This window comes from Pristiophorus japonicus, chromosome Y, assembly GCF_044704955.1.
Source record: "Pristiophorus japonicus isolate sPriJap1 chromosome Y, sPriJap1.hap1, whole genome shotgun sequence".
Classification (NCBI taxonomy): Eukaryota; Metazoa; Chordata; class Chondrichthyes; family Pristiophoridae; genus Pristiophorus; species Pristiophorus japonicus.
The window spans coordinates 20,530,281-20,549,939 of NC_092011.1; positions in this window are offsets into that span (position 1 = coordinate 20,530,281).

The window sequence follows — 19,659 nt, forward strand, 5'->3', positions numbered from 1 at the left end:
AGGTGGTAGAGGCAGAAACCCTTCTGGTGTTTAAAAATACTTTCATATGCACGTGAGGTGCCGTAACCTACAAGGCCACGGTCCAAGAGCTGTAAAGTATGATTAGGCCGCCTTCTGTTCTCTAATTTCTGTAATTATGTCATTCTATGATAAAATTAAGGTCATCCAAAACTCCTTATCTGTTGTAGCACCAAGTCCCGTTCACCCAATACGCCTGTACCTTAGATCCCAGTTAAGCAACGCCTCGATTTAAAAATGTTCATTCTTGATGTCAAATCGCTGTATTGCTTCGCCCCTCACTAACTCTGTAAATTCCTCCATCCCAACAATCCTTCGAGATATTGTTGCACATTCACTTCTTGACTTTTGTGTATCCCCCAATTGGAATCGCTCCACCATTGGCCGCCGTGTCTTCAGCTGCCGAGTCTCTCAGCTGTGTAATTCTCTCCCTAAATCTCACCGCTTGTCTACAACTATTTCCTTGTTTAAGACGCTCCTTGAAACCTTCCACTTTGACTAAGATTTTTGTCATCTTCCCTAATATATGACTCGGCTCTGAGACTTGGACGTTGACGGCAGGTCCGGCATTTATTGACCATCCCTAGCTGGCCCTCATGAAGGTGGTGGCGTGCTTTCTACTTGAACTGCGGCATTCCTTGTTTTAAATGTGTTCCTGAAGTACTGATTGATGTGACTTGCACGATATTGATAAGGTGTCGATAACGAACAGCGATATATACCCAAGTTGTGTTGGTGTGTAACTTGGAGGGCAAATTGAATGTGATCGTATTCCTATCAATCAGCTGCTTTTGCACTTCTGGGTGGATCGCGGGTTTGGGAGTTGCTGTCGTAAGGCAATGCAGTGAGGAATATGGAGAACAACAATTTAAGTAAGTTATCATATTTTGCATAAGATAATCATTTTGAAAATTTGGGCAGGCAGGAGAAATCTTCAACACGACAACCGCAAGAGTAATCAGTTCAAATTCCCGATGTGCCGTGGTGTTACTTGATATCATGACTCTGGAACATTAGTCCAGTAACATAATGACTATGAAACATACCATATGGGGGACTGGCTATCGACCAACAGCCACTATAAGCATACTGACTCCCACTGCGATCTGGACTCCACTTCCGCCCACCCTGCTTCCTGAAAGGGCTCTATTGTATTCGTTAGTTTCTCTGTCTCCAGTGCATCTGTTCTGACGATGTCACCTACCTTACCAATGCTTCTGACATGTCTTCCTTTTTCCTCAACCGAGGATTCCCCTCCACCATAGTTGAGAGTGACATCGCCCATGTATGTTCATTTTCACTCACTTTTGCTCTCGCCCATTTCGCTCCCTCCGGGAACCACGAAAGGGTTCCCCTTGTCTTCACATTCCATCCCATCAGCCTCCACCCGTCGCCATTTCCGCCATCTCCAGCGTGATCTCACCACCAAACACTTTTTCCCGCCCCTGCCCGTTCAGCATTGTGAAGGGACCATTCGCTCCGTGGCAACCTGGTCCATTGCTCAATCACACCCAACACCTCTCCCCTTCACACGACACATTTCGGTGCAAACGCAAGAGATGCAACAAATGTTACCTCCTCCCTTCCCACAGTCCAGGTCCGCAAACACTCCTTCCAGGTGAAACTTCGATTTCCTTGCACTTCTTTTAAGTTAGTGCACAGTTTTTTTTCTGCTCATGATTAGGTTTGCTCTAGCTTTGGGAGAATAAACGCAGTGATTATATGCGCGATTCTTTTGTTCAGGCTGTAAGCCTATCCCGAGCTTCTGGTCGCCTGTCACTTTAATTCTCCACTCCACTCCCACGCTGAACTCTCCTCCCTCGGTTACTTAAACTGTATCAAGCGAACAATGAAGCACAACATAAGATCGAGAAACAGCACCTCAACTTTCTATTAGGCACTTTACAGCTTCCTAGACTCAACACTTTGTTCAACAATTGCAGGTGACAAACTCTACCACCATTATTTGGGACGGCATCTTTTAATGATTTTGCTAGACCCAATTAAACCTTTTCTCGGTCAATTCTTCATTTCTTTACTTGTCCTTTTACTATCTCCTGTCTTCCACCCTATCTCAGATTTGCAGTTTGGTTCATTCCTCTTCACCCCCTTTTGTTGTCTTTGCACTTGCTTAAAACAGCTTAATTTCTAATGTTTTCCCAGTTGTGATGGGAAGTCAGCCAAATGAAAATGTAACACTTTTTCTCTCTCCACAGAAGATGCCTGAAATGCTGCAGATATCCAGCATTTGCTGTTTTTATTCTAGATTTTCAGCATCGGCAGTACTTTGTTTGTGCATTTACAATCTCTGTTCCCCTTCACTTACCTGTTATAGTGGCAGTCACAGTCTCACTTAAGTGGGATCATAACCGCCTTTTATGAATGGAGTTTCATAACTCAATACTTGCATTAAGTTTACTGCACTGATTCCTGGGATCAGGTGACTGATTATTAGGACACAATTTGCTGGCTGGGCATATATTTAGAAAAACGAGAGCCGATATCTGAAGCATATAAAAAGCTTAAGGAGCTTGCAATTGTAGACGCTGGATGGATAGTTCCTGAAGAGTTCAACATTTTGGAAAATAATTGACTCTATGATAATTGTGATGTAATTCGGAGCTTTGGTAGAAACATAGAAACATAGAAACATAGAAACATAGAAAATAGGTGCAGGAATAGGCCATTCGGCCCTTCAAGCCTGCACCGCCATTCAATGAGTTCACGGCTGAACATGCAACTTCAGTACCCCATTCCTGCTTTCTCGCCATACCCCTTGATACCCCGAGTAGTAAGGACTACATCAAACTCCTTTTTGAATATATTTAGTGAATTGACCTCAACAACTTTCTGTGGTAGAGAATTCCACAGTTTCACCACTCCCTGGGTGAAGAATTTTTTCTCATCTCGGTCCTAAGGGCTTACCCCTTATCCTCAGACTGTGACCCCTGGTTCTGGACTTCCCCAACATTGGGAACATTCTTCCTGCATCTAACCTGTCTAAACCCATCAGAATTTTAAATGTTTCTATGAGATCCCCTCTCATTCTTCTGAACTCCAGTGAATACAAGCCCAGTTGATGCAGTCTTTCTTGATATGTCAGTCCCGCCATCCCGGGAATCAGTCTGGTGAACCTTCGCTGCACTCCCTCAATAGCAAGAATGGGCTTCCTCAAGTTAGGAGACCAAAACTGTACACAATACTCCAGGTGTGGCCTCACCAAGGCCCTGTACAACTGTAGTAACACCTCCCTGCCCCTGTACTCAAATCCCCTCGCTATGAAGGCCAACATGTCATTTGCTTTCTTAACCGCCTCCTGTACCTGCATGCGGACCTTCAATGACTGATGTACCATGACACACTGGTCTCGTTGCATCTCCCCTTTTCCTAATCTATCACCATTCAGATAATAGGCTGTCTCTCTCTTTTTACCACCAAAGTGGATAACCTCACATTTATCCACATTATACTTCATCTGCCATGCATTTGCCCACTCACCTAACCTATCCAAGTCACTCTGCAGCCTCTTAGCATCCTTCTCGCAGCTCACACTGCCATGCAACTTAGTGTCATCCGCAAATTTGGAGATACTACATTTAATCCCCTCATCTAAATCATTAATGTACAATGTAACCAGCTGGGGCCCCAGCACAGAACCTTGCGGTACCCCACTAGTCACTGCCTGCCATTCTAAAAATTACCCATTTACTCCTACTCTTTGCTTCCTGTCTGCCAATCAGTTTTCAATCCACGTCAGCACACTAACCCCAATCCCATGTGCTTTAACTTTGCACATTAATCTCTTGCGTGGGACCTTGTCGAAAGCCTTCTGAAAGTCCAAATACACCACATCAAATGGTTCTCCCTTGTCCACTCTACTGGAAACATCCTCAAAAAATTCCAGAAGATTTGTCAAGCATGATTTCCCTTTCACAAATCCATGTTGACTTGGACCTATCATGTCACCTCTTTCCAAATGCGCTGCAATGATATCCTTAATAATTGATTCCATCATTTTACCCACTACCGATGTCAGGCTGACTAGACTATAATTCCCTGTTTTCTCTCGCCCTCCTTTTTTAAAAAGTGGGGTTACATTGGCTACCCTCCACTCCATAGGAACTGATGCATGATCTTATTGAAGGCTGGAGCAGGCTCAAAGAATGGACTGGCCTACAACTGCTCCTATTTTATCTTGTTATGTTCTTATGAAATAAGTATGCACGTGGCAAATACCATGAGCGTTGATTAGAGATATTATCAATCACCATCCCGTTCACTTACTTACTATAATGACTGTCACTGCCATGCTGAGCTGGGATTCTAACCACCTTTTATGAATGGAATTTCCATATTGGCATTGGTACCTCCCTCCTTGCTTTGCACTGGTAACCGGGAAGGTTCCAATGTTGTTCTTTGTGACGAATTGACTAGAGAACAGCGGTTGATTATCTTTGTAAAAATGGTACGTATCACCGAGGTATCTTCTGATCACAGTGCAGTTAATGGTGATCATCTCTCCCTTCAAATATACCCCAGTCGGTTGATCAAGAGATATCCCTGGTGGCGATGGCAGATCTGTTGTAAAAAAAATAGAAATAACAATTAGTAATGGATCTGTGGAATTTCATGCAGCTGGAAGCTGGGAACTAAAATCGATTGTGCTGTGTTGAAGGAGAATGTGTTTATATCGGGCATTGGGATTCTATCAAAGGGGAATTCCTAATTTCATGAGCGGGATGTGCGTCAGAATTGAAATCAGATAAAATCTGTTGCCTAACTCAAAGTTTGGCCTTGCAATTTCCCATGTTGTACCAGAGGAACAAGAGGAATGTTGCCTAATTCACATTTCTGCAAAATTAGTGGAACCATACCTGATTAAGTTGTGGCTGGGTTATATAACGTGTGCATCGGTGGCAAGCCTGGAATTTACGGCCCATCCTTAGTTACGCTCGTGAAAGTGGTGATGGGCCTTCTTCTAGAATTACTGCAGTACCGTTTGCAGAAAGAACTCCCACGTGATGTTTTGTAGGGAGATCCAGGATTTTATCAGGCGAAGATGAAGGAATAAAATTCCAAGTGACGATGAAGTTGAACTTGGAACGATGGAGACCCCTGTCCCTGCTGCCAGTGCCGTTCAAGTTGGTGGAGGTCGCAGTTTCGAGAACGACAGCCATTGTATGCCTTGCTCTGTTGTACACTCCATTCAATTCAGTGAAGTGTATGATCGGGTGGGGTGTTCAAAGAGTGGCGCACCTGTACCCAAATACGCCCAATTGCAGCAGGTTGATTTACTTTAAAACTGTCCTCCAAATTACATATTTGATCATGGTTGAGGTCCGAATAACCTGAATAAATTATCGTCTTTGGAAGCAGTGTACAAGGAGCGACGACGGTTCCTGAGCCCGAATTAAGATGTTCCAATTATATATTGTACTGAAGCTAGGGCTTATGAAATAAGGTGGTGTGTACAATGGGGAGGGTGGGTGTGGCAGTGCGGATGTTAATCCGAGACAGCCCAGGCTTTGTGAAAGCATGTCTATCCTAAATCCACACTAATGATTGGAAAATGTATTGGCAATAAATGCTTCTAGAAGAAATGTTGGCATGACTTTCGCCTTGGATGGAAGCAAAAATGGGGTGATAGTATATTGCGCCCAATATGAAGGAACATCGGCGGGGCAAAATATGGACGACAGTTTCGTTGCTAACCTATTTGTCCTGCCGCCAAAGACAAACTTCACGCGGTATATTGTCATGATGTGACCAGGCTTCAAGTGAAATCGGAGGTTGTTGGAGTGAAAGGTATGGAAACTTACCCACTATAGTTACTGTCACGGCATCACTTCGCGCGGAGATAATTTCTCGTTCTGACACTGAATTGTTATATAAACAGGAGAATTCTTCTGAGCCGATCTCGAATAGGTTGGTGATGTCAAATGTGACCGTGGATTGCCCTGGCTTGGCTCTGGCCCTTTTGATTGGTTCATTTTTACCACCTCTGTACAAATAGAAACTGCTGCCCAAATATGGAGAGCTTGCTTCGCAGGCAATATTGACAATTTCTCCTCTCAAAAATACTTGATCCTGACGGTTAAGAGATGCTGATGGTTTACAAGGATAAGCTGTAAGGATAGAAAGGAAACACATTAATGTAAATCCGATGAATTCACAAAGGTGTGAATTTGACCTGATGCAGTGGCTGGGAAATGGATGGGGCATCAAATCCCACTTCACGCGAGCGCCAATGAAGTTAGCATGTGCCCATGGTGTCCCCGCAAGTACTGGGTTTAGGCATGCGAAGTGCATTCACTTAAACACGGCACTTCCGATCTGTCAAAAGTTTTTCGACGGATCGCAAGAATGCAAAGCAAATGGACCTGCGTGAGAGTTGAGCTATGTACCCAACTTTTGCCGAGCGAATATCCTTCAAATTCTTACGCTGGTAAAAGCAGGTGTAAGGCCTGCTTTTACATGAGTTTTAAAAAGTAGAAAAATAAAATGTTATCACTCATTTATAGTTTAAGATCCTGTCAATTAAGTTTATTTTTAGCCCAGTTAAAAGGCATGAAACAACTTCAAATAAATATGTTTTGGTAACATATTTAATTAAATTGCATTTTTAATAATTTTAAACATGTGTACGTGATTTGCAAATTTATTTTCCGTGCTTGTGAGTTACTGGATGTATTAATACTCATACTTGTGACAGCTCCGTACATACGGAATTAATATAAGATTGAATGGGGATATCAGTACTCTGATAGGTTGGGCCGGCCCACGTGATCCCAGAGATCCGTATGAAACAAGTACAATCTTGATATGCATCGGCCCCTATGCTTGCCTTCACGTAGGACCGCACGAAACTGAAGGTCTGGGATGACCAGATACTTTCATAGAAATTAATGCGGTCAGAGGCTTCAGATTTACGCATCGTCCGATTTTAATTTCCGTAAATTTTTATTGGTTAGCATGTAACATTCATAACTGATTACCTATTGCTCGATTTACGTTAGTGTCTCAGACGAATTTCATCCCCACACTTGAATATGTTGACGCAGGTGTCAAAGCCAATGCTTGCCTCTATTGCTGCAAACAGGGGCAGTAAACGGTCACCCGTGTGTTCAGGGCCCATCGTTACAGAGACCGTGTCAAGAGCGGAGCTCCGAGATTCCTTCTGTCAATATTCAGCACTGTTGCATTTAAAATGTTTTAAAGGAGTCGGTATCATAGCTATGTAATGCATTTGTTTCGATCTTCCAGGAAACCCTAGATTGTAGAATGGTCCCCGTGGATAGAAACATAAAAACATAGAAAATAGGTGCAGGAGTAGGCCATTCAACCCCTCGAGCCTGCACCGCCATTCAACAAGATCATGGCTGATCATTCCCTCAGTACCCCTTTCCTGCTTTCTCACCATACCCCTTGATTCCCTTAGCCATAAGGGCCATATCTAGCTCCCTCCTGAATATATCCAATGAACTGACATCAACAACTCTCTGCGGCAGGGAATTTCACAGGTTAAAAACTCTCTGAGTGAAGAAGTTTCTCCTCATCTCAGTCCTAAATGGCCTACCCCTTATTCTAAGACTATGTCCCCTGGTTCTGGACTTCCCCAACATCGGGAACATTCTTCCCGCATCTAATCTGTCCAGTCCCGTCAGAATCTTATATGTTTCTATGAGATCCCCTCTCATCCTTCTAAACTCCAGTGAATAAAGGCCCAGTTGATCCAGTCTCTCCGCATATGACAGTCCAGCCATCCCTGGAATCAGTTTGGTGAACCTTCGCTGCACTCCCTCCACAGCAAGAATGTCCTTCCTCAGATTAGGAAACCAAAACTGAACACAATATTCCAGGTGAGGCCTCACCAAGGCCCTGTACAACTGCAGCAAGACCTTCCTGCTCCTATACTCAAATCCTCTAGCTATGAAGGCCAACATACCATTTGCCTTCTTCACCGCCTGCTGTACCTGCATGCCAACTTTCAATGACTGATGAACCATGTCTCGTTGCACCTCCCCTTTTCCTAATCTGCCGCCATTCAGATAATATTTTGCCTTCCCCCAAAATGGATAACCTCACATTTATCCACATTATACTGCATCTGCCATGCATTTACCCACTCACCTAACTTGTCCAAGTCACTCTGCAGCCTCTTAGCGTCTTCCTCACAGCTTACATAGCCACCCAGTTTAGTGTCATCTGCAAACTTGGAGGTATTGCACTCAATTCCTTCATCTAAATTGTTAATAAATATTGTAAAGAGCTGGGGTTCCAGCACTGAGCCCTGCGGCACTCCACTAGTCACTGCCTGCCATTCTGAAAAGGACGTGTTTATCCTGACTCTCTGCTTCCTGTCTGCCAACTAGTTCTCTATCCACGTCAATACATGGCCCCCAATAACATTTGATTTTGCACACCAATCTCTTGTGTGGGACCTTGTCAAAAGCCTTTTCAAAGTCCAAGTACACCACATCCACTGGTTCTCCCTTGTCCATTCTGCGATTTACATCCTCAAAAAATTCCAGAAGATTCGTCAAGCATGATTTCCCTTTCATAAATCCATGCTGACTTGGACCGATCCTGTCACAGCTTTCCAAATGCGCTGCTATTTCATCCTTATTGATTGATGCCAACATTTTCTCCACTACTGATGTAAGGCTAACCAGTCAATAATTATCCGTTTACTCTCTCCCTCCTTTTTAAAAAAATGCTGTTACATTACCTACCCTCCAGTCCATAGGAACTGATCCAGACTCGATAGACTGTTGGAAAATGATCACCAATGCATCCACTATTTCTAGGGCCACTTCCCTAAGTACTCTGGGATGCAGACTATCAGGCCCCGGGGATTTATCGGCCTTCAATCCCATCAATTTCCCTAACACAATTTCCCACCTATTAAGGATTACCTTCAGTTCCTCCTTCTCACTAGGCCCACTATCCCCTAGCACATTCAGACGGTTATTTGTATCTTCCTTCATGAATACAGAACCGAAGTATTTGTTCAATTGATCTGCCATTTCTTTGATCCCCTTTATAAATTCACCCGAATCCGACTGCATGGGACCTACCTTTGTCTTCACTAATCTTTTTCTCTTCACATATTTATAGAAGCTTTTGCAGTCAGTTTTTATGTTCCCTGTATGCTTCCTCTCGTACACTATTTTCCCCTTCTTAATTAAACCCTTAGTCCTCCTCTGTTCAATTCTAAATTTCTCCCAGTCCTCAGGTTTTTGCTTTTTTTTAGCCAATTTATATGCCTCTTTCTTGGTTTTAACACTATCCTTAATATCCTTGTTAGCCACATTTGAGCCACCTTCCCCATTTTATTTTTACTCCAGACAGGGATATATAATTGCTGAAGTTCATCCATGTGATCTTTAAATGTTTGCCATTGCTTATCTACCGTCAACCCTTTAAGTATCCTTTGCAAGTCTATTCTAGCCAATTCATGCCTCATACCGTCGAAGTTACCTTTCCTTAAGTTCAGGACTCTAGTTTCTGAATTAACTGGATTGGATGGAAGCAAAAGTAACCCGGCTATTCAAAAAAGGAGGGAGAAATAAAACAGGGAACTAAAGGCCAGTTAGCTCGGCATCAGTAACAGGGAAAACGCTATATTATTAAGCACTTGAAAAATCAATATGTGATTAGACAGATTCAACACGGTTTTAGGAAAGGGAAAGCGCATTTGTCAATTCTGTTTTCAGAGTGTGTAACTAGCAGGCTGGATAATGGGGAACCAGTGGATGGTCTATATTTGTTTTTTGAAAAAGCATTTAATTCGGTGACACAGAAGAGCTTATTAAACAACATTAATGCTTATGAGACAGGGGTAATATATTAGCATAGATTGACGATTGGTTAAAGTACAGCAAACAGATTGCAGGATAAACGGGTAATTTGTAACGAATGGGGAAATGCAGGGACCAGTGCATGGCTCTCAGCTACTTGGAATCAATATCAATGCCTTAGATGAGGATACGGTGTGTGATGTATCCAAGCTTGCTCAAGGTACCAAGTCAGGTAGATTAGTAAGCTCTGAGGAAGACACAACGATGCTGTGAAGTGAGTTAGACAGGTTCATTCATGGGAAAGGGCGCGGCAGAGTTAATATGGTGTGGAGAAGTGAGAGCAAGTTTGGTGGATACATTTGAAAAGCAGAATAATGGAAAAAGATTGCAATATAAGAGCAAATCAGTCTTGCTAAATCGGGCCTCGATAAGACCACATATGGTTTATAGTGTGCAATTTTAGTCTCCTTGCCTGAGGAAGGATATACTTGCATTACGTTTACTGGACTGATTTCTGGGATCAGAGGACTGAATACTAGGACACATTTGGTAGGCTAGGCATATAGTTTGAACAATTAGAGGCGATCTTTGAAACATATACAATGCTTAAGGAACTTGACAGGATAGACGGTGTCTGGATATTTCCTCAAAATTTACAATTTTGGAAACTAATGGACTGTGTGGCAATTGTGATGGACGGTGCAGTTATGGTAGAAGTTCAATCATGATCTTGTTAAAGGCTGGGGCATGCCCAAGGAATGGAATGGCCTACTATTTTATCTTATTATGAAACAGGTATGCACATTGCAAATACAACGAGCGCTGATTAGAGATAAGATCAATCACAGTTCACTTACTTCTTATAATGACCGTCACTGCCACGCTGAGCTGGGATTTGAACCACCTTTTATGAATGGAGTTTCCATATTGGCATTGGTACCGCCCTCCCTGGTTTGTACCGGTAACCGGGAATGTTCCAATGTTGTCCTTAATGACGATTTGACTAGAGAACAGCGGTTGATTATCTTTGTAAAAGTGGTATGCTTCACCGAGATATCCTCTGGGCACTATGCAGTTAATGGTGATCATCTCTCCCTTCAAATACACCCCAGTCGGTTGATCTAGTGATATCCCTGGTGCCGATGGCAGATCTGTTGTAAAATGAATAGAAAGAACAATTAGAAATGTGTCTGTGGAATTTCACGCAGGTGGAAGCTGGGAACTTAAATCGATTGAGCTATGTTGAAGGAGAATGTTTCTACATTGGGGACTGGGATTCAATCAAAGGTAAATTCCCCATTTCATGAGCGGGATGTGCAGCAGAATTGAAATCAGATGTTGCCTAAATCAAGGTTTGGCCTTGAATTTTCATCCTGTTGTACCAGTTGAACAAGTGGATGGTGCCAGCTTTAAATTCACATTTCTGCAAATTTAGTGGAGCCATAACTGATTAAAAATATTAAACACCTGCACTGAAGAATGGAGTTTCGCATTTCGAATAAAAATAATAGTTGTGACTGGGTTATACAAGGTGTAATCGGTGGCAAGCCTAAAATATAATGCCCATCCTTAGTTATCCTCGCGAAGGTGGTGATTGGCCTTCTTCTATAATTATTGTTGTAACGTTTGCTGAAAGAACTCCCTCGTGCTGTTTTTAGGGAGATCCAGGATGTAAATCAGGCGAAGATGAAGGAACTTGTATATATTTCCAAGTGAGTATGAAGCTTTACATGGAACGATAGTGTCCCCCTGTCCCTGCTGCCATTGTCATTCAAGTTAAGGGAGGTCGCAGTTTCGGGTCCGCCAGCCATTTTATGCCGTGCTCTGCTGTACATTCTATTAAATTCAATGGAGGGTATGATCTGGTGGTTTGTTCTCAGCTTGGCCGGCCTCTGCTCGAATGCGCCCCATTGCAGCACGTTGAGTTACTTTAAAACTGCCCTCCAAGTTGTATCTTTGATCATGGTTGAAGTCCCAATAATCTGAATTAATTATCGTCTTTGGAAATTGTGTAAAGGGGCGATAACGGTTCATGCGCTTGATGTAAGCTGTTCCAATTGTATTGTGTGCTGAAGCTAAGGTTTAGGAAATAAGGTGGTGTGTACAATGGGGATGCTGGATATGGTGGTGCGGGTGTTAACTTGAGACCGCCCACGCTTTACTACAGCATGTCTATCCAAATCAATCTATTTCACACTTATGATTGGAAAATGTATTGGCAATAGATGCTCGCACAAGAAAATTTGGCAGGAATTTCGTCTTGGACAGAAGCGAAAACGGGTGATAGTGTATTGCGCCCAATATGAAGGAAGACCTGGCGAGGCGCAATATGGACGAACGTTTCATTCCTACTCAATTTGTCCTACCGCCAAAGACAAACTTCACAAGGTACATTGTCATGGTAAGCAGGCTTCAAGCGATATTGGATGTTGTTGGAGTGAAAGGTATGGAAACTTACCCACTATAATTACCGTCGCGGCATCACTTCGCTCTGAGATGATTTCCCACTCTGACACTGAATTTTTCTACAAACAGGAGTAATCTTCTGACCCGTTCCCCAATAGGTTGGTGATATCAAAGGTGACCGTGGATTGCCCTGGCTTGGCTCTTTCCCTTTGGATTGGTTCATTTTTATCACCTCTGTACAAATAGAAACTGCTGCCCAAATATGGAGAGCTTGATTCGCAGGTAACATTGACCTGTTCTCCTCTCACAAATACTTCATCCTGACGGTTAAGAAATGCTGACGGTTTACGAGGGTCAGCTGTAAGGATAGAAAGGAAACACTTTAATGTAAATCCCTCGAATTCACACAGATGTGAATTTAACCTGATGCGACGGGATGGAAATGGATGGGGCATTAAATCGCGCTCCCCACGGGCGCGTATGTAGTGAGCATGTGCCCGAGGGGTTCTCGCAAATACTGGGATTGGGCATGCGAAGCGCATAAACCTGGCACTTCCGATCTTTCAAAATATATGGCATGCGGATCAAAGGGCCTGAGTGAGATTTGAACTATTTGCCGAACTCCTGCCCAGCGAATGACCTTCCAATTCATACGCTGTCAAAAGCAGTAAGGTCTGCTTTTACCAACATGAGTTTGAAAATGTAGAAAAATAAAATATCATTTATATTTTAAAACTCCTATCAATTAACGTAAGTTTATGCTTAAACCTGTTAAATGGCATAACAAAATTTCAAATAATTAAGTTTATTTTAAATATATTTAATTAAAGTGCACTTTAATTAATTTTAGGTGTTTTGGAAATTTAATTTCCTTGTTTGTGTGTTTCTGGGTGTATTCCTATGGAATTAATATAAGAATGAATGGCGATACCAGTACTCTGATCGTGTGGGCTGGCCCACCTGATCCCAGAGATCCGTACGAAACCCGTACTATCTTGGTAAACATGGGCCCCTGCGCTGGCCTTCGCGTAGGACAGCAAGCAACTGCACCTCTGGGAGCACCAGATTCTTTCGTAGAAATGAATGCGATCAGAGGCCTCCGTTTTACACAGCGTCCGATTTTAATTTCTGTTAATTTTAATCGGTTAGCATGTAACATAGATAATTGCTTACCTGTCGCCCGATTTACGTTAGTGCCTCAGACGAATTTCAGCCCTACACTTGAAAATGTTGACGCAGGTTTCAAAGCTATTATTGGGTTCACTGACAGTAAACGGTCACCGGTGTGTTCAGCGCCCATTGTTAAGGAGAGAATGTCAAGATCGGAGCTCAGAGAGTCCTTCTCTCAATATTCAGCGCTCTTACATTTAAAAGATTTTGATAAGTGGTTTAAACGAGTTGGTATCAGAGCTAGTTGACACACATGTTTTGATCGTCTAGAATTCCCGAGATTCTAGAAAGTTCCCCGTAGATTGGAAGGAAGCAAACGTAACCCCGCTATTCAAAAAAGGAGGGAGAGATAAAGCAGGGAACTAAACGCCAGTTAGCTCAACATCAGTAGCAGGGAAATCGCTACTTTACGAAGCACTTGCAAATTCAATATATGATTAGACAGAGTCAACACGGTTTTAGGAAAGGGAAAACCTGTTTGTCAAATCTGTTTTTTGAGGGTGTAACTAGCAGGCTAGATAAGGGAGAACCAGTGGATGACCTGCATTTGCTTTTTTTAAAGCATTGGATTAGGTGACACAGAAGAGTTTATTTAAGAAAATTAAGGCTCGTGGGATTGGGCTAATATATTACCATGGAATGAGAATTGGTTAACGGACAGAAAACAGATTACAGTGATAAACCGCTAATGTGTAAAGAATGGGGAACCGCAGGAACCCGCGCTTGGATCTCCGGTACCAGCAATTACTATAAATGCCTTAGATGAGGATGCTGAGCGTAATGTATCCAAACTTGGTCAAGATACAAAGTCAGGTGGAATAGTAAGCTCTGAGGGGGATGCAACGATGCTGCGGAATGAGTTAGACAGGTTCATTCATGGGGAAAGGGCGTGGCGGAGTTAATATGGCGTGGAGAAGTGAGAAGTTAGCAAGTTCGGTGGATAAATTTGAAAAGCAGAATATTAGAAAATGATGAGAATATAAGAGTAGATCAGTATTACTATATAGGACCTCGATAAGACCACATCTGGCGTACTGTATTAAGTTTTGGTCCCCTTGCCTAAGAAAGGATATACTTCCATTAAATTTACTAGACTGATCCCTGGGATCAGAGGACTGACAATTAGGATATATTTGGTAGGCTAGGCAGATATTTAGAAAAATGAGAGGCGATCTCTGAAACATAAAGAACGATTAGGGGGCTTGGCAGGGTAGACGTTCGCCGGATATTTCCTGGAGAACTTACAATTTTGGATACTACTGGAGTCTATGGCAATTGTGATGGAAGGTGCAGTTGTGGTAGAAGATCAACAAAGATCTAATTAAAGGCTGGAGTAGGCTCAAAGAATGAAATGGCCTACTGCTGCCCCTATTTTATCTTATTATGTTCTTATGAGTATGCACGCTACAAATACCACGAGCGTTGATTAGATATATTATCAGTCACCATCCCTTCCACTTACTTGCTATAATGACCGTTACTGCCACGCTGAGCAGGGATTTTTATCAACCTTTTATGAATGGTGTGTCCATATTGGCATTGGTACCGCCCTCCCTGGTTTGTACCGTTAACCGGGATTGTTACTATGTTCTCCTTTGTGACGATTTGACGAGAGAACAATAGTTGATTATCTTTGTAAAAGTGGTACGCTTCACCGAGGTATCCTCTGGTCAGAGTGCAGATCATGGTGATAATCTCTCCCTTAAAATACAACCCAGTCAGCTGATCAAGAGATAACCTTGGTGGTGATGGCAGATCTGTTATAAAATAGATAGAAAGAACAATTAGAAATGGATATGTGGAATTCCATGCAGGTGCAAGCTGGGAACTTAAATCGATTGTGCTGTGATGACGGAGAATGTGTTTACATCGGGGACTGGGATTCTATCAAAGAGGAATTCCCAATTTCATGAGCGGGATGTGCCGCAGAATTCAAATCAGATTGGGGTTCTGTTACCTAATTCAAGGTTTGGCCGTCAATTTCTCCTGCTCTACCAGACGAACTAGAGGAATATTCCGGTTTCAAAATCACGTCACTGCAAATTTAGTTGAGCCATACCTGATTAAAAAGATTGAACACTTGCATTGAAGAGTGGAACTTTGCATTTCGAATCAAAGTATTAGTTGTGGCTATTATGTGTGAATGGTGGCAAGCCTGAAATTTAATGCCCCTCCTTAGTTATTCTCGCGGAGGTGGTGATGGGCCTTCGTCTAGAATTACTGCCGTACCGTTTACTGAAAGGACTCCCACGTGCTCATAGGTATGATGCTCCAGGCTTTTTATAAGGCGAAGATGATTGAACGTGGATATATTTCCAAGTGAGGATGAAGGTTAATGTGGAACGTTGTTGTCCCCCTGTCCCTGCTATCATTGTCGTTCAAGTTAGTGGGACCGCCAGCCATTTTATATTTTGCTCTGCTGTACACTCCATTAAATTCAATGGAGGGTATGATCTGGTGGGGTGTTAAAAATCTGGCGGACCAGTACCGACTACGCTCCATAGCAGCGTAAAACTGCACTCCAAGTTGCAACTTTGATCATGGTTGAAGTCCTAATAACCTGAATTAATTATCGTCTTTGGAGGTTGTGTAACAGTGAGCCCGACTTAAACTGTTCTAACTATATTTTGCACTGAAGCTAAGGCTTAGAAAATATGGAGGTGTGTACAATGGGGTGGCGGTGCACGTGTTAATCCGAGACAGTCCATGCATGTGACAGCATGTCTATCATAAATCAATCTATTTCACACTAAGTACTATAAAATGGCAGTAAATGCTTACACAAGAAAATTTGTTAGGAATTTCGACTTGGACAGAAGCGAAAAACGGTTGATAGTGTATTGCTTCCAATATGAAGGAACAAGGGGTGGGGCGCAATATGGACGAACGTCTCGTTCCTACCCAATTTGTCCTACCACCAAAGAAAAACTCCACTCGGTATATTGTCATGATGTGAATGGGCTTCAAGTGATATCGGAGGTTGTTGGAGTGAAACGTATCGAAACTTACCCACTATAGTTACCGTCACGACATCACTTCACTCTGAGATGATTTCCCGCCCTGACACTGAACTTTTATACAAACAGGAGTAATCTTCTGACACGTTCCCCAATTGGTTGGTGATGTCAAAGATGACAGTGGATTGTCCTGGCTTGGCTCTGTCCCTTTTGATTGGTTCATCTTTATCACCTCTGTACAAATAGAAACTGCTGCCCAAATATGGAGAGGTGGCTTCGCAGGTAACATTGACCTGTTCTCCTCTCACAATTACATGATCCCGATGGTTAAGAAATGCTGACGGTTTACGAGGGTAAGCTGTAAGGATAGAAAGGGAACATTAATGTAAATGCCACGAATTCACACAGGCGCGTATGAAGTGAGCATGAGCCCGCGGTGTCCCCGCAAGTACTGTGTTTATGCATGCGAAGTGCATCTACCTAAACACAGATCGCAAGCATGCGAAGCAAAAGGGCCTAAGTGAGAATTGGACTATTTGCCCAACTCCTGCCCAGCGAATGTCCTTCAAATTCTTACGTTGTTCAAAACAGGCGTAAGGTAGACAAATAAAATGTTATCGCTCATTTATATTTTAAAACTCTTATCAATTAACGTAAGTTTATTTTTAGCCATAAGGCATAAAACTACAAAAAATAAGTTTTTCTGTAATATATTTAATTAAATTCCGTTTTAATTAGTTTTGAACATGTTACATGTTTTGGAAATTTATTTTCCGTGTTTTCGTGTTTCTGGGTGGATTCCTAATCATTCATATGACAGCTCCGTACATATGGAATTAATATAAGAATGAATGAGGATAGCAGTATTCTGATAGGTTGCACCGGCCCACGTGATCCCAGAGATCCATATGAAACTTAGACGATCTTGGTATACGTGGGCCCCTACGCTGGCCTTTGCATAGGACCGCAAGTAATTGTACCGCTGGGATGACCAAATACTTTCCTGGGAATTATTGCGGTCAGAGGCCTCCGTTTTACGCAGCGTCCGATTTAATGGCTGCTAATTTTAATCGGTTAGCATGTAACATTGATAACTGATCACCTGTCACCCGATTTACGTTAGTGCTTCAAACGAATTTCATCCCCACACTTGAATATGTTGACGCCGGGGTCAAAGTAAACGCATGTCTCTATTACTGCTTTCTCCAGCAGTAAACGGGCACCCGTCTGTTAAGGGCTCATTTTTAGAGAGAATATTTCAACAGCGGAGATCAGAGATTCCTTCTGTCAATATTCAGCACTCTAATACAATTCTGGCAGAATTCGCTAGATTCTAGAATGGTCGCGGTGGACTCGAATGAAGCAAACACAACCGTGCTATTCAAAAAGGGAGGGAGAGATAAAACAGGGAAATAAAGGCCAGTTAGCTCGACATCAGTAGCAGGGGAAAAGTTGTATTATTAAGCCCTTGTAAAATCAATATGTGATTAGACAGATTCAACACGGTATTAGGAAAGGGAAAACGTGTTGTCAAATCTGTTTTTTAGGGGTGTAACTAGCGGCTGGATAATGGGGCGCTTTCAAAAAGTATTTGATTAGATGGCTCGAACAACTTATGAAACAAAATTAATGATCATGGGATTGGGTTAATATATTAGCATGGATTGAGGATTGGTAACGGACAGAAAGCAGATTGCAGGGATAAGCGGCTAATTTATACCGAATGGGAAGTCACAGGGATCAGTGCTTGGATCTCAGCTACTTGCAATCAATATCGTTGCCATAGATGAGGATACTGAGTGTAATGTATCCAAGCTTGCTCAAGGTACCAAGTCAGGTGGAATAGTAAGCTCTACGGAGGACGCAACGATGCTGCAAAGTGAGTTAGACAGGTTAATTCATGAGGAAAGGGCGCGACAGATTTAAGATGGTGTGCAGAAGCGAGAAGTTAGCAGGTTTGGTGGAAACATTGGAAAAGCAGAATATTAGAAAATAATTAGAATATAAGAGTAAATCAGACTTACTGCATAGGGCCTCGACAAGACCACATCTGGAGTGATTTATGAGTTTTGGTCACCTTGCCGAAGGAAGGATCTACTTGCATTAAGTTTACTTGAATGATCCATGGAATCAGAGAACTGAATGCTAGGACAGATATTATAGGCTAGGCTTATATTTAGAAGAATGAGTGGCAAAATCTGTAACATATAAAATGCTTAAGGAACTTGGCAGCGTAGACGCTGGCTGGATATTTCCTGGAGAATTTACAATTTTGGATACTAATGGAGTCTATGGCAATTGTGATGGAGTTGTGGTAAGAGATCAACCATGATCTTATTAAAGGCTGCAGCAAGCTCAATAAATGGAATGGTCTACTGCTGCACCTATTTTATCTTATTATGTTCTTAGGAAATAAGTATGCACACTGCAAATACCAAGAGCATTGATTAGAGATGTTATCAATCACCGTCCCTTCCACTTACTTGCTATAATGACCGTCACTGCCACGCTGAGTTGGGATTTTAACCATCTTTTATGAATGGTGCTTCCATATGGCATTGGTACCGTCCTCCATGGTTTGTACCGTTAACCAGGATTGTTCCAATGTTTCTCCTTTGTGACGATTTGATTGGAGAACAGCGGTTGATTATCTTTGTAAAAGTGGTATGCTTCACCGAGATATCCTCTGGTCATACTGCAGTTCATGGTGATAATCTCTCCCTTAAAATACACCCCAGTCGGCTGATCAAGAGATAACCCTGGTGGCGATGGCAGATCTGTTGTAAAAGAAAACGAAAGAACAATTAGACTTTGATCTGTGGAATTTCATGCAGATGGAAGCTGGTAACTTAAATCGATTGTGCTATCTTGAACGTGAATGTGCTTGCATCCTGGAATGTGATTCTATCAAAGGGGAATTCATCATTTTCATGAGCGGGATGTGCAGCAGAAATGAAATCAGATGATGGCTCTGCTGCCTATTTCAAGGTTTGGCCTTCAATTTCCCCCTGTTGTACTTGAGGAACATAAGTACATAAGAACATAAGAAATGGGAGCAGGAGTAGGCCCTACGGCCTCTCGGGCCTGCTCCACCAGTTAATGCGATCATGGCTGATCGGATCATCGACTCAGGTCCATTTCTCTGCACGCTCCCCATAACCCCTTAATGCCCCTAAATAAGATGAATTTGCGGTTTCAAATTCACAATTCTGCAAATTTAGTGGAGCCATACCTGATTAAAACGATTGAACGCCTGCATTGAGGAGTGGACATTGCATTTCGAATCAAAGTTAAACTTGTGGTTGGGT